This window comes from Ambystoma mexicanum, chromosome 6q (genome assembly GCF_040938575.1).
Source record: "Ambystoma mexicanum isolate Mex_15411 chromosome 6q, UKY_AmexF1_1, whole genome shotgun sequence".
Taxonomy (NCBI): Eukaryota; Metazoa; Chordata; class Amphibia; order Caudata; family Ambystomatidae; genus Ambystoma; species Ambystoma mexicanum.
This window is the reverse complement of record NC_090937.1, coordinates 7,082,086-7,099,053: the sequence shown is the minus strand read 5'-3', so window position 1 is coordinate 7,099,053 and position 16,968 is coordinate 7,082,086. Positions and strand designations below refer to the sequence as shown.

The window sequence follows — 16,968 nt, the reverse complement described above, 5'->3', positions numbered from 1 at the left end:
GAAATATGGGTACTAAGTCAAATGGGAGAACTTTAAATAACTTCCCTAAGAAAGCAAAAACCTTCCAGATATTGCCATTGTGCAGCCTATACTCTTTCCATTTACCAGATAATTCCAAAGACCATGGCAGTACCGTTCATGCTGTGGGGGATCAGGCCATTTGATGGCAATACTTTGCACATGGTGTGATGGCCTGCATGATTGATTGACCCCTTTTCTCCAACCAAACATACTGATTGATGTAGGAGTACTCAACCTATATGAATTAGGCAACTCCAAACTGAAACACTGATACACATCTCAAACCACCCACCCATCCACTGTCCATTAAATATACCCAACAATACTATGTACAACACATGCACTCCAAACATGCACAAACTATTAACTTTGTCAGTGCATGCGTTTTTGTCTTTTAAGTCTGTTTTTGTATCGTTATTTGTGGTGCGGCCAGGAACTCTTACAATGCAAGCTCGTTACGCGCTGATGAAAACATTTGTGAAAGAGCAACACTTTCGACAAAACGCTTCCCTGAAACTCACGTGTAAGGAAGTAAGCAATTACAACTGGGCAGGCGCACTACACTGCGGCCTCACGTGATTGTGAATAAAACTCGGAAACCTATGATAATCGTAAACGAGCCAATGACATTTCTGTGTACTGGAGAGGGTGGATTGCAGGCGTGGATAGGGGCGGGCGCACGCATGCGCGGTCTAGACAGAGTGGGTGGGACCAGGCAGAAAGTTATCGGGAACGTAGAAAACTGGAAAAGAAACTGTCAGCGCTGAGGGGCGGGGTTGACGCGTGATACCACAAGAACGGTAGAGCAGCAACAGAGGAGAGCAGTGTCCCGTTGTAGGCTTGTAGCACCTCAAGCACTGACAGCTGCCCTGGACAGGAGACCGCCCCCTTGTGAAGGGGAGCTGGTACTCCGCTGTACCGGTCTCTGCTTGCACGCGTGCAAAAGCAGGTGAGCGAGAAACCGGGTTAAGGGCGACAGAAAGGTGTGTGTGAAGAGGGTTAACTGTACAAGCAGACACACCTTTACGGGGGTGTGAAGGGAGAGGCATTGAGACGGGTTTGAACCATCCCCTAATAAGATCACAAGGTCCAAAGGATGCAGCAGATCACCTGGTGGATTTGCATTTCAGAAGTGGTGCCTTCCCGAAACGGGATTGTGAGAAAGCCATCACACCTACTGTCCCTCTTACCGTCGTATGTGACGTTCAGCTAGTCCTATCTTTAGTACACATACTATAGGATTTGCTTCTTGTTCGAGCTCCCTCACTTGCGCTGACAATTTTTACGTCTGTGATCATGGTTGGTTTACCTGGATGACTATGTTGAGGCATACTGCTAATACATAGATCATGTATAATTTGATACAGCACTGAAGAAAAATGTGGTTCGGAATGTTTCACTTTGATAGAAGAGGAACAACTTGTTTTAAAGCAACTATGCACCCAAAAGGCTGCTACTAATCTGGGCGTGTCAATGTGGTGACAGGACCTAGGCGAGGCACCTGAGGACTCTAGTGTTGTAGGACTGTTGTTTTGGCACCAAGAAGGTCTCTGTGAATATCCTATGACACTCCACGTTTGTTGGCGGGGGGTGGTGCAGTTAGCTTGCTTCACCGAACGGCTGCTGAAAGCAACTATCAAACCATGTTGTGTTTGTACTTCCTACTTCACCAATGCTGTGTTCTTATGGTGCCTAACCTTGTCTCATGAATAATTTATTGTGACCTTGTCAATGTTACTTTATACCTTCGTCTGGTGGTGTGAAGAAGGGTATATCAAGAGGGGATGAAGAAATGACAGACTGAATAGTCAATTAACAGAAAAGGTGAAGGGATTAGTTGGGTGACTCCAACAAGTTTAGTGGAAATGATAGTGGAGAGTGTGATAGTATAGATGGGTGCCTTAATCTGTGCTTGCTTTATGAAAATGCTTGAGAGAAATGAAGATGAATGTCTGAATGGTTTAACAGGTTGCTTTAAACCGCACAGCGGTATCTAGGCTTGGAGTTATGTAGTCCTAGAAGTATGTAGTGTATGGTTGCTTGATGGGTTTACGTTGTGCTCAGGTAGGCCTTTGTAGTTTGGAGGCTTTAAAACATTTTTAGTTTGAGAAATTATTCCTGTAGGATAGGAGGGCAAGCTTTGCCGAGCCAGCTGGCTAGATGTTTCAGCACCAAGATTTGGGTATGTAAAGAAGTGTGAACACAGAGTAGGAGAGGTGGAAATTGAATGACATTATGGTTCGCATTACCGTAGTCTCTAGGAGCCCTGCATTTTATTGTGTTAATGTGCATAGAATTTATGAAATGATGGCGATCTAAACCTAGGGTATGATTGTAGGAGGGTGGGTAGGTCTGTCTTTAACCTCATGCTGGAATGAGATTGAATTTGAGATCTTAGTGTGATCGCCCTATTTCAGTAATTGCGGGGTTGTAGAGTCTTATTTGTATTGGTATACTGTAAGCAAGTAGTATTCTGTCAACAGCGATTGTGCAAGAGATGGTCAGGATCTAGGTGCCAGCTATTGTAAGATCGAGGTGTCGCTATTTGGTGTACCCTGAAATGTACTATTTCGATGTTAAACGAATAGTAACATGAGATTGGTTAAACAATTCTGGCTAGATGCACCTTTTGCGATGGCTGTGTGTAGATAATAACTTAATTTATTTTATTAGTTTGGTTTTACCAGGAAGCAGGATTGAACTGTAGTTTATTGTTGTGACTTGAGAATATTTTAAATAAACATTTGTTGTGGACACTGTATTTACTTGAGATTCTTTCAGCCCTTTAGTTAGTATGGGACTTGATATACTAAAGTGACGACACTTTAATACTCTTGTATCTGGCTGATGCAATTTTGATGCTTTGTAATCCTGGTACTAATGTTACCATGTTTCTTTATAATTGTTACATTCTGTCACTTTGTTGATAGTTTGTAGTTGTGTTTTTCTTGTTGCTTTTATTACTGTTATGTGAATTTCTATTATAGTTGGTGATTTTGAATTGTATTCATGTTGTTATGTATTTGAAGTGAACACTGTAAACAATATTTTGAAAAACTGCACTTTAAATACCTGATACTGATCATACGCACTTATTACTTTGCATTGGGTGACAACTGATTGCTTTGCGTTACACATGTTTGTGAACAATTGATTGTGATTTGAGTTATGGCAAAACGCAGTTCCCAATGGAAACAACTTTTTGTATGGCACGCGACCTGAGAATTGGCCAATAAAGAAATGCGTTCAGGTTTTTTTTTTTTCTTTCAAGCAGTCATATAAGACTTGTAAAACAATACTTCTAATTCAATAAGTGGAATACATGCAAATAATCATAGATAAGACCAATATAGAATTTTCCTGATGTCAGTTGCCATGCAAGAGTTGTAAGTGGTTGTTCTAAGAGAGCTGTGTTTCCTGTGAATAAAATGTCTTATAGTTGATGGAGAGGTAATCGGAATGGTATTATTTATAAGCCAGTTGAGTTCAAAGTGGTCTATTCTTGTGGTCTATTCTTGTCCGTTATTGATATCAACAGATTGTTACTTAATCCAAGTCTCAAGATTTGAACTCACCACTTACCATTGGCTAACGATAACTTCCTCTTTGCGAGTAAGAAGTGGCTGTGTGTGTGTGTGTATGTGGGGGTGCACATGGAGATTTTTAGGTGACTAGTGACTTCTTGGGTCTGGCTCTTACCTTTTTGGAATTGACATTTTTACTGTTGAATAATTGTAGCTGCAAATAACAGTTTTCACTGCTTTTTTGAATCCGGAATATGTGTAATAGTTCTGATTTTGGAATGGAGTCCCACAGTTTGAGAGCAAGGTAGGACAATGAGGACCTCATTCCTTTTTGTAGATGTGGGGAACTGTCAAGGACGGTTGTGAGGAAGACCTAAGATTATGAAAGTGATAGTGAGTTTTTTTTTTCTCAAGAATTCTGGTCCAGTACCATGCAGTGCTTTGAACGTGAAGCAGAGGACTTTGAAAGGGATTTTCTTCACCACCAGAAACCAATGGAGGGAGAGGGGGGCTGAAGAGATGTCATAAACACAACAGCAATCGTGCAACTGCATTTTGGACTCTTTGGTAGCTCTAAGGTATGTTGGCATAGTCCAATCTTGATATGATGATTGTGATTAAGGCAGTGTATTTCTATTGCAAAGACAAGGAGAATTCTATTTGAAGATTCTCAAATCGAGAAAGCTTGTCAGGCTACTGACGTGTTTTGTGGGCCAAGAGTTTGGTCAGCATCCATTATAATGCCAAGGTTCTTGGCTTGTAATGTTGCGTAGAGAGTAAGCGCAGAGTCTGAATTGTCTGCCATGTTATGGAATAAAGAAGTTTTGCCAGTCAAGATATTTCCGGTTTTTATCTGGGTTGGTTGTGTGACATCCATAGATCAATTTGATGAATAATGCAGTCCGGAATCTTAAATGTGGGTAGGACCTTATTGTTAAGCTCTGTTAAGGGTCATCTCCATAGTTATGCACTAACAAATGATGAAGGCCACGAGATGGGAAAGGTAAAGATTAATAAGTAAGGCAGATAAAGGGCTATGTGTTGGGAGAACACCAACATGTTATTTTTTTAAGGCAGACTGGAATGGTTGTTATGCATTGGCAGCCACCCGTATGGAAGGACATTATCCAGTTTGCTTCAATGACTGTGATTCCACGTTTTGAATAAGCGCCTTTTTAAAATGTTGTGACCCAGGAGGATTAGGGTACCTGCGTTTTCTGGGTTCCCAATTGATTGAAATCCTCCCAGATTACTAAAAGGACCGTTTCTGTGCTGTGACCCCACACATGCCAGCGTCACACCACACTCTTTAGAGATTTTTTTTTAATTGGGCATATTCAGCTTTGTCTGTTAATTCGTACAATGTGTTTACAATTGGAAATGGTGCAGCAGTTATTTGGGTTTTTAATGTTTAGCCCTGGTTTTTTAGGTAGTGGTTTCCAGAAGGCGTTCTTGAATTGTGTGTATCACCCCTGATGCAAAGAAATCGTTGACTTTATCCTGACAAATTCTGCAATAAGCGGGTGTTCCAAAATATTTTTAAAGTGGGCAAGGGTTGGAGTGATTGCTGTCAACAAGCTATATAAACTAGTGTGCGAAATTACTCTAGGGATAAAGGAGAAAAATAGGATCTCTGGTGTAGGTGCCTCTGGGTTATCATGAGAAATGGGGTGGGATGCTAGTTGTAAGAGAATTTTCCCATCCAGTGGTGTTTTAGACTACAACTGGCCAGAGAGAGAATTGCAGTTCTTGTGATTGGGGGTGGGGGCAGGCGTGGGGGGGGGTGTTTATTGCATTATGGGCATGACTGTTTTCTGAGCTATACAGCAAAAAGAAATGCCACTCTGTTGTGGCAGTGGTCTCCCCCTGGGATAACATACCAGTTGGGGGCAAGAGACACTAGTATTAACAAAGGGTACTGGTATGTGTGCGGATTGGCCTATGAGGGGTATGAATGAGTTAAGACCCTACTCCTGGTCCAATCCTATATAACCACATGGGTTATTACCTCTACATGGAATTGTATATATCTCAAAACAGAACATCAAAGAAAACATAAGAGCTTGTAGGAATTAAGACAAAGCTTAACATGTGGGTGCATATACAATCAATCACACAATTTGTACATTCATAAAAATACAGAAATAAAGTCCTTCAAAACATATATGAAAACAATGATTCAGGAGAAAATGCATAGAAAAAACAAAGCAAGTCTAAACAGCAACTAGGAGTTATGTCATTTTGGTGATCAATTTGTCCTATTTGAACAACAGAAAAAAGAAAGGTCAACTCGATGTTTATCACAAGTTTTGTTGCATCAAATTGAAAACTTGAAAAGAGGTAACAATTACTGTTTTTCAATAATGTGTAATCATGTTTGATACACATGAAATCCCAGGGTAAACATTGTTATACATTGGGATTGGGTCTGCCTGTTTTCTGAGCTATGCCGTAATTCTGAAGACTTCTCTTTCTGGATTAATTGCTTTTATGGGGCTGGTGGAGTCAATTGTGATTTCTGAATGTCTTTGTTCCTTGTTTTGTAGAGGCTTGTTTGACTTTGGGGTCATGACGTTTGCGGATAAGATCTGTCCGTTGCCTGAAGTGTCCCGAGTTTGTTACACAACCACCTAGGTTTGTGTGAGTGAGTGATAATGTGGTTTTGCAGATTTTAGCGGGGCAATCTCAATATGAAAGTTATTTGCAAATAGTGATCACTACAATTTTCTAGAGTAGGTATGTCTTCCTGATGTCAAGGTAAGGGGTATTCTCTCTTTATTTACTTCCAACTTGTGCAAAGTTTGATCATGTGGAGACTGGGTGAATATTGGTTGGGAAACCTAGGGTTGTGCGGTGAACACAGGGTAGGCTAAGTGTGAGTTGGTGCACATTTGGAGAGCATAAAATTCCATTGCTAAATATGTGCGTTTAGTACTAAGAAGGTGAAGATCTAGGGCCTCTAAATTGGGGATTATGTCCCTGGCCCGATTATTGGAAGGCATTTCTAGCCAGATTTCTAGCCTCTAGGAATACATACATTATTGAGGTTATGGAAGGACCCTGCTATGAAGTCTTGAGTTCAACTCCGAATTTTGGTTTATATCCAGGCGGTCTATAAAGAAGATTGAGGCTTGGGAGAGTTTCACACTAAGTACCATGGATTCACTGAATGGTGCAGTTGTGTTGGGAAAAGGAGGTAATGGTATTTTTGAAAATTACAGCAATTCCTCTTGCTCTTTCGCATTTTTGAATCCTTTAAAAAAAATATACGTTTTTTAAACCTAGGGGATTGCCTTTGTTAATGATAGGAGAGTAGTTGTCTTTTAACTGAGTCTCTGTGATCAATAGTGAGTGGGTTGATGTTCAGTGGTGAAGTCATATATTTGTGTTTGGCCAAGGATCTAATATTTGAGAGTATGAGAAGGTGAGAGGTATGAGTGTGTTCTTTAGTAGAAGGATATTTTGTTACTGTAGAGCTGGTGTTTGAAGTATTTGCCCTCGAGGTGAAATGGGAAGAGCTTGCTGTGGTGTTGGAATTATTGTTAGTAATGAGAATGCAACATGTGGTGAAGAGGAGGGTATTATTCTTTGAGGGTGGGTGCAGCAATTGGCAAGGTGGCAGTTGTGAATGTGTAGACCTCTATGTCCCTCATCAAAGAATAAGGTCCATTAGGGCCATGTGTGGTTGGTAAGTGCTTACTAATAATGGCTAGCCACAGCTGGGTAGTGATGAGGATATTTCTTCTCACACTGGGCAATGAGATGATTGTGGTGGGGATTGGTTTTAGGCGAGGGGTGTCCTCTTGTTTTTGCATCCTCTTGGGTCACTGGTAAGACTAATTGTGTCATGAAGTGTAAACAGCTTGCCCGTGGGTGTAGGACCCATTTAAGATTTTGGGGTAGCATTGCCATTGTGCAGACCAGAAGGAAAATTAATTGAGGAAGTGATCTTTTCTTCAAGGTCCTTGTTATTTGGTAGTTGGTTGACGGGTGGAGATTCTGGGTTGAAAGGTTGCGGTCGCCTGGATGGGGATGGCAGTAGTGTGACAATCCCTAGTCGCAGGCTGCCAATTTTGTTTGGCAATGCTCTGTTTTTTTTAAAAAAAAAATATTTTTTTATTTTTTTAGCAAGGAGGGTAGAGTTACAGGGTGATATGTTTCGCTTTGGGGGTTATTTTTGAAAGTGGGACGGGGTGGGGAATGTATGTGTAGTGAACAGAGATGGAGGGATTGGGGCACATGGTGTTTCGTCCTATGGGCTGGTGTATCATACGGAAGTGTTTTATGTATTTATGTGCCTATTTTGGGGGGTGAATGTCAAGGTCGGGATATGCAAGATTCCTTGAGTGTAGCTATTGATTTTATATCTTTGATACATGATGTAGCTTTATTATGGTGTTTTTGCTGTGTCCTGAGGTAATTGGAGCTGACAGTGGCAGGATGTAAAGTAAAATTACGCAGATGTTTTGGCTTTGCACTGCGAAGGGACCGCAGTGGTTATACTTTGTAAGCGATGCCCTGGCAGGGGGTTGAAGCTATAGCCCCCAGAGACTTTTCACTAAAGGTTCTGCAGATCTATACTTACTCTTGCTATATAGTATTGAAATTAGTGGGTTATTTGATAAGTTGGGTGTGTGGTTTTAAAAGTGTGCTGCTGGGGCTTCTAGATTGTGAGGAGTAAAAGGTGAATACAGGTGTCTGTTGAGACAAAAAGTGTTGGAAAAATTTGGTTTCTATAATATAAGGCATTCCCCCGGTTGTAGAGGAGGGCATTGGCATTCAATGCCCAAAGGTAGATCTGACCAAGGGTGTCGCGTGCCGTTAGTGTATCAAATTCATGGGAAGTCATATTGTGGATTGCAAAAATTGGAAATAGGCAGGGTGGTGTAGGAAATTACTTATTGCACAGGTGTTTGTATTTGTGGTTGTTTAGTTTAAAATGGGGTTATTGAACAGGTGGTTCTTTTGACGGCACTGTAGGGGCTGGTCTAGCTGCATGGACTATGGCTCTTTGGGCAGACTTGTTATTTTGGCTTCTGTTATTTTTCTATATGCGCTGTGTTACCGAAGTGGCTTAAGTAGAAAACGGAAATGTGTTATAAATAGGAAACCTATGTGCGTTGGTAGAGAAGCTATTATGCAGAATGATTTTTACAGACCCTAGTTTTAACTTTCTGATAGATTACGGATAAAAACAAGCTGATGTACCAAGTTTGAAAATTGCTGCATATTTGCGTTTGTTTTGCAGCCTATCCGGTACTAATGAAATTGGATATGAGTATCATTTGACACTGGCACTAGAAATGCATAGATGGTACATTATGGCTACTTGGCTATCAAAAGCCAAGGAGCGAATTGAGAACAAGCCCCCTCCTCTAAATGTTACACAAATACTTGTAATGTTGTAGCAGTTACAGAAACTCCACTAGGTGTCACCGTAGGTTTATAATGGAGGACAGTTTCCAAAATTGGTCACTGCGGTATAAAGGTAATCACGGCGAAGATATCTTTTATGAACATGCTAAACTCCAATTAATTTAAACCGAGCTCTGAATATCTTAACCCGAGAGGGTTCATTTGCTGTATGTGTATTAAATTACTATTCTTGTTAAATGTATAAAAATGGCCATGGGTTTAGTATGTTCCTCTCAGAAAGAAAATCCAGAGGATACAATTTGGAAAAGACATGTTAAGGGTTTTATTGTACCTAATACATTTATTCTGTGAGTTTAATGCAGATTAAATCGTGATTAAACTCAGAGTAAATGTATTAGGTACAATAAAACCCTTAATACATCTTTTCCAAATTGTATCCTCTGGATTTTCTTTCTGAGATGAACTATTACGTTAATACCCCGATCTAGAGAGTGGGGTCTCCTGTGCCTTTCCGAGACAGACATGGGTTTAGTATGATCATAAATAACCTGGACACAAGCAGGTGAATTCTCTACTCTCGTGTCCTTTAAAGAATTTTTAAAGTTAATGTGCCACTGGCGATATATGCATCTTTAGGGGAGGAAGCTGCCTTCAAGAAAACACCCCCAGAGTGGAAAGCGTTTAAATAAAAAAAAAAAAACACTAAAAAAATAAACTCACAAAGAACTATGTTCTCAACTTTTTTCTCATCACCTGTGCCAATAAAAGAGCAGCCCAATACACAAAGGACAGATTTGTGCCCATCCTTATGGCCCCTTTTTACCTAATTTTATAATCGAAATGCGCTTTTAAATGTTCTGAAAACTAAGGCAATCCTTCTGCCCTTCCTTGTAATGGGCACAGAGAGGGCGCATTGTATGATGGGGTCTTTCCTGGTCTTGTTATACAATTTTCCTTTTTTCTGTTCATATATGTGACAGCAGCGATATGGGCATTACTGTTCCTCAAACGGGATAGACCTTTTTTTCTTTTTATTGTTTAAAAAAATAATTTTTAAATGGAAAGTGCCCTCAAACATTTTATTGTTTTAAAAGATGGACAATAATCAAACACATATATATTAAACATCTATTTAAAGAAAGTTCCTATGTAAAAATATTGAGCAAATAATGTTTAAACCGCTTTAATTTCAAGCACTAGGAGGCATCCTTTTGTGAAATGGATGAGCCTCCTGTGCTTGTGTTATCTCTGCCCTTGCGGCACAAGCCACCTGCCTCGTATCTTTTATTACAGCATCTTTTGCTTCATTATTGCTGGAGAGCAGAGAACTCTGGCAGGCAGAAAGGCTGCTGCATTAAGTGCTTATTATTTTCTTTTTCTATGAAAACCACAGCAATTATAAATACAAACGCGTTGTATTTATCACTGCACCGGCTTTCGCTTTGAGTTTCCCGATCCAGGGGAGCCCTGGAGACTCAAAGCGTAAGTATCGGCATTTATAAATGCAACGCGGTTGTTTTTATAAATGCTGTGGTTTTCTTTTAAGTTTCCCGGACTCCTCCTGCCCGGGAAACTTAAAAAGAAAACCACAGCATTTATAAATACAAGCGCGTTTTATTTAAGATTGCAGTGGCTTTCACTTTTAGTCTCCCAGGCTCCCCTGGGCAGGAGGAGCCCAGGAAACTTTAAAAAATAAATAAAAAGAAAACCACAGCATTTATAAATACAACTGTGTTGTATTTATAAATGCCAATACTTACGCTTTGAGTCTCCAGGGCTCCCCTGAATCGGGGGAGCCCTGGCGACTCAAAGCAAAAGCCACTGCAATTATAAATACAACATTGTTTTATTGATGATTTCCGTGGTTTTCTAACCAGGGCAATCGTAAATACAACATTGCATTTACAAAAGCACTTATCGGCAGCAGCCTTCCTGCCTGCATTCTCTGCTCTCCAGCAATAATGAAGCAAAAGCTGCTGTAATAAAAGATACCAGCAGGTGGCTTTTGCTTCATTAGTGCCACGAGGGCAGAGATTAACACAAGCACAGGTGGCTCATCCATTTCACAAAATGAAATTAAAGCGGTTTAAACATTCTTTGCTCAAAATTGTACATGGGAACTTTATTTAAAAAGTTGTTTAATATATGTTTTTGGTTACTGCTCATCTTTTAAAACCATATATAATTTTTTTTTTTTTTTAAAAGCACACTTTCCCTTTTAATCAAATTTTACAAGCCTTTCAAAGTGAAATGCGCTGGAAACCTATAGAATCTTTGTTGTGGAGAATGTTCCTGACACTAAAGGCCAGCGCACCATTTCAGCTACCGCTTCGTCCACCTCACACCCTGGAAATGTGCAGGCCATGTCTTGAGAATAAGGTGACCCCCAAAAATAAACGGAGCTAGATATAGAGCACTGCAGGAGGAACTGTGGATTGTAAAATGTGAGATGGTAGCAAGGTTTGGAGTGTGGGATGTTCTGGGGAGTGCAAGTTGTGACTTGGCAGTGTGAGAGAACAAGTGCGCATGCGCACGACTGACCGATTGAGAGGTTTTGGGAGTGTAACCTATGAGAGGAAATTGGTGAGTGGAGTATGTGGGGTCTTGGAGAACATGGAAGGGGAATATTTTCACAATTATAACTGATAATGACCCATGAAGTTAAAAAATAAATGTAAATAGACACGTACATAAAACCAAACGAGTAAAGCACACACTGTTCTAGCCAGCCTGGGACATCTGGGAGTCTTCTTTTGATGCAAATCCTGATAACCTGGCTCTCGCGAAGCATCACACACTGCCTCTTTCTTGCAACCTGGCAATCTTGCTTCACGTTTATTTGTGGACTGCAGGGTGGAAAAAGTACTGCAAAAAAATACAATTTCATCCTGTAATATTCTGCTTAGCGCTCCCTCTTTTGTACAAGTGCTTGAGTGTTGCTCAGCTTTTACACTGATTTTCTTGACTGCTAAAGTGTTTTAAGTTATAGAGTGAAAGATGTTTATCATCTACCAGTTGATCAAATAAAATAAAAAATATTTCTGCTGAACTTAAACCCCCTCGAATTGTAGGTATGTAATTTCCACGTCCTTTCATGCTTTAAATCTCAGCCTACTGGATGTTTCATAGAAGACAGCTGGATTTTGTTGCATATGTTTGAAAAAGGGGGGGGGGTGACTGCCCCTAAAACACCCTCTGATTTTTTTTTTTTTTTAACTGGTGTTCATTTTCTTTTCAGGCTAGGCGAAGTATTGTATGTGTGTCAAATTTGATTATTTGAGGCAGTTTGCTGATTGTCTCAAGAGTGAGCCTGGCAATGCAGTCTCCAGATGATTATAGGAAAACTAAGGGTAAAACCCTAAGCTACGCCCGCCTTGTATTCTTTATATGTTAATGTCAAAGTGATTTTGGGGGTTGTGCCTATGATAAGGAGTTCACTGAGCAAGAGTTATTTTCGGAAATTGAAGACATGGAGTCTGTGGTTGGCAGGGATTTGACATCGGTGTACAGATCTAGTTCTTTTGTTGCGATTGCTGATTAAGGGTAGACAAATGGGTTACGATGCTCTGTAGGAAGCATGAGGTGTTGTCCTTGAGGGGAGGTAACTCAAGCGAGTTGTTCTGGTGTGCAGAGTTGCAAATGTAGCTGGGTTGTGTGGAAAGTAAGATTGTTCTTTAATTGGGTTGGTATGGTGTCTGGCCTGTAGATGCGGGGTCGGTTTGTGTGGAAAAGAAGTGGGCTAATCATTGGTTTTGGTCCTAGTTTCGGAGTGTAAAAATGAATAGGTGAATGCCTAAGGTAGCAAGTATACATCTAATAACACTGTTGAAGTGCTGGCCCATGCAGAGGAGTCGGAAATTGCTGTGTAGCATTCAAAGCATAGAGTATTTGCAAAACAAGTGGTGCTCAGTAACTAATTCCTTGAATGAGGGCGAACACTGAAACTGTGCCTGAAGTTAACACTAAGAGGAGAGCAAAATATGGTGACTTGGCGTGTCTAACCCGCCAACCCTCAGTAAAATGAGATTAGAAGCTCACCATCGTAGCAAGATCCCCATGTGCGATGTTTACTTTAATTTTTTTTAAAAAATGTTTTCTCTATGCTTTGAATGCTACACAGGAATTTCCAACTCCTCTCCATTTGGCTTTTACAAACCTTTTGCACAATATAAAAAAAGCAAATACCTAATGTTACAAGTACGTCAAACAATATACTTCTTAAAGGATAGTTCATCCTGACAATCAAATTATCAGTTGTTGCAGTGACCATTCATTTGTCCACAATCTATTGCCTCCGTACTAAGTACACTATATTGAATAAGACTCTCAAAGTTGCACTAATAACGTTGGACCAGAATTGATTTGCACAATCGCCTTCTGCCTGCTGCACAAAATGCCCTTAGCTCATTCTATAAATCTGTTAATTCAGCACACTGTGAGAGCAAACGCTGCACAGTTTCTCGTTACTGCAAAATCTGCATCTCAGATGTTCCACAGTCATGTGTGCTCTAGCCCCCACCACCATAAGAGGAGGATGTAGGTTGAATCTCAGTTTCGTAATAAAACATCTCCAATTCTATTAACTAACTATAATCAGATAGTTGAAAGGCTTTGTTTAGGGTAATGGACAACTACAGGTTTGTGCCAAACATCCAGAAATGGGTAGAAATTCTGTATACACGGTCACACGCTAGAGTCTTCGTGAATGGGGTGTTCTCTCTGTTGTTTGTACTAGAAGGTGGCACCAGGCAGGGGTGCCCATTGTCACTCCTCCTGTTCGCCTTAGTGATATCATTGGCAGACCTCATGCGTGCTCGCTACAAGAACGCCAGGATTATTATCGCTGGGTGGGTGGAGCTCATTATGCTATATACTGATAACATACTAATGTATCCCAGGGATCCAGAAGAGCATTTGCAGAAGATAATTGCTGTAGCTCATGAGTTTGGGGTATACTCCAGATGCTGCCTAAATAACAATAAATCTGAGGTCTTCCCATTGACGAATATCACACAGGAACCCAGCAATATGTACGGACTATGATGGTACCCTTCAAATATAATGTACCTGGGGGACGAGATTGCACGCACTCCCGCTCTTACCAAATCAAATAATTATGAACGCTTGATGTCTAGAATTAGCATCAAACTGGAGCGCTGGAAACCGCTTCCCATCTCACTAATGGGGCAGGTGGCATGAATAAAAATGATCGCATTGCCCAAGATACCATTGTGGCCGGGTAGATCTTCTTTTGATAATATTGCCCGAATGTGTTCTTCATTTGTCTGGCGGGGGCAAGTTCAGGTTACATTTAAGCGGCTCTCATTACCATTAGAGTCGAGGGGAGGGGGGGTTAGCAGCGTCTGACTTACAATTGTACTTCTTGGCTGCTCAGGCTCACTACGCGATATATTGGGTGGATGGGAGTCCGCATTCGTTGCACGCTTGGCTGGAGAAACGAGGGGCAGCGCCATCCTTATTGATATACACCATTGTGGGACACAAATCGCCATACCGATCAGCTGGACCCTGCCAAGGCCACACAAATGGCATGGGCTAGATTAGTTAAGCACTCTGGGAAAATGGTGCTGTATAACCAGGCTATGCCACTTTGGGATGCACCCATTTTGGACCCCACACAGGACAAATTATTGGTGTCACACTGGCGGGAGGCTGGGGTATTACACCTGGGCTACCTATTCTGCGAACGGGTGTTTATCTCATGGGACTTGGTGAAAGTACATGTTGGGGATACACTGCTCCTTAGACTCCATATTTTCGATTACGCTCAGCTATAGAATCGGTGTGGCTGGAATTTCTGAGAACCTGAAACGCACCCGTGCTTTAGCTACTTTTCAGCCAACACCGGGAAGAAATCTGTGTCGGTGCTATATATACTGGCACAGATGTCCTGGGGTACACAGCTGGCGGATATAAGGGTGAAATGGGAGACAGATTTAGGCGCCAGTTTTACTGACACTGTTTGTTCCCAAATATGCATGTTGACAAAGCGGGTGTCATTGACCAGTAGACCTAGATTGATTTATTTTAAGATCGTAAACAGGATGCTCTTTACTCCGGCTTGTCTTAAAGAAAAAAAAAGTCCCCTCCCTGTAAGGGAGATGCCCCCGATGGAGTGAATCGGAGGTGAATATTGTACAGAGGCTGTGGGTGTGTCTGGTATTGTTGGGGTACTGGGAGGACATTTGCCAAGCAATGGATGATATAGTGGGTCAGCCTCTAGTTTGGGAACCTTCAGTATGTCTGCTGGGATATGTCAAAAAAACGGAACCCCACCTAATGTGCCAATTTGTTAATCTCGGTTTTATGTCAGCAAAAAGAGCCACTCTGATGCGCTGGAGGTGGAAGGAGGCCCCCACGTATGCTACTTGGCTTACTGATATGATCTGGGCAAATGATAGGGAGGAAACTTTGCTAATCTTCAGGCCCCGACTTGTTGCTCATGGGACATCTGAGGTGACTTCCAGCAATATCTGGAGCGTCGTAATGTAAACGATGAAGATAACTGATGTTGTAACTGTGCAGTATGTAACACTGTGCTGTATGTAACACCATGTGTATACTGCCAGCTCACCTATGATGGTTTATGGTTTTGCTTTCTTTTTCCTCATGTGTTGTAACTTGAAATCCTGTGTATGGAAAATAAAGTTTTAGTTAAAAAAAAAAAAAGATGGTTAAAAGGCAGCAGGCAGCAGGTGTGGAAAAGATTGATTGGCATAAATATATAAAGATTTTTCTGGCCGATAACTATCCAATATTACATTTTCAGTCCCACGCATAAGCTCTGCTAACCAAAGACTTACTCGCTACAGCAACATTTGCAGAAGGGTCCATTTCTCACCCAATAGTTTTGTGGTATGTATTACAGGAGTCCACCATTTCATTCATTACTGGATTAGAGACTAGGGCACTCAGCGCCTCCTTTTGAAAACATTTGTTCCCCAAGCATACACAAATTCCCCCTTGTCAGCTAATATCTTGAATAATAACATGCTCCTCTAAACCAGGCCCAAATCCATATGACCCTGTTCGATGGGTAAAGATTGAGAAGCCCCAAAATGTGTCACCAGAGCTTTCCCTCAAAGGTCTTTAGCCGGACCAATTTGAGGTCGGTATATACCTCTAATCCATATAAGATGCCAGGAATGGTAGACCTCCTGTATACATTGAGCCTACCATCAACCAAAAAGTCACCATTGGGGCCAGCGAGCTTCTTTATCAGGCTAAATCTAGACATATCTTTAGGAGTAACATACATCTTTAATGAAACCGAAGAGCTAGTCGGTAGCAAAGCTAGGTACACATACGAGGGAACCACCTCAATTGCCTCCCCGTCTAATTTCCATCTAAAATTCTTGTACAGATGTCTGCCAACAATCAGAATTTTGTTTCTGACCCAATTAATCTCCAGGCAAAGCAAATTGGTGTTTTGTTGAGCAGCACAGTGTCCTAAGCACAAGACAGACAAGGAAGAGTATGGGAGCCTGTTTTGCAGGGGAAATTATTGTAATGCTCCATGGCAGCATACACGTTCGAAGCATATAACTTGAATAATAGGGGAGTGAGGACGCAACCCTGTTTCAATCCAATAGTGGAATCTTTATACCTTGACAGTCAACCCAATGGATTGGCCACAGATGTACCAGTGTAAAACACGCTAATCATTTTATAGAGGTCTGGGTCAATGCCCCATTTAATTAACTTTCTCCATAGCCTGTTGTGATCAGGTCAATTAAAGGCACTGGAATAAAACATAAAAGCAATGTAAAGAGAGTCAGTTCTACGATGCAGTGTAGGATGCATGCGATAATGGATACATACAAATTGTGGGGAAAAAGGTACTAGTTTTCTTATGGTAACCGGTCTGCTGTAATGGGAGAAGGTGCTTTTGATCCACCGTTGCTGCAGTCTAGCAAGGGGAATGCTGCAAAGGAGTTTTCCAGAAGCATTCAACATGGCCAGTAACCTGTAAATTTGCTGTGTCATGGCAGACACCCTTTTTAGTTTGGGCTATTGGGTAGCCCAG

General features: G+C 41.2%; 1 protein-coding gene across 2 annotated transcripts in view; it reads left to right on the top strand.

Moving 5' to 3' along the window:
• Positions 1–731: 731 nt before the first annotated feature.
• TDRD7 (tudor domain containing 7) overlaps positions 732–16,968 on the top strand; it is a 2,843,905-nt gene continuing 2,827,668 nt past the window's right edge. For both annotated transcript variants that reach the window (XM_069630367.1, XM_069630366.1), the window contains exon 1: positions 732–970. The gene's annotated coding sequence lies outside the window, so the exon portion shown is untranslated. The remainder of the gene's footprint in view (positions 971–16,968) is intronic.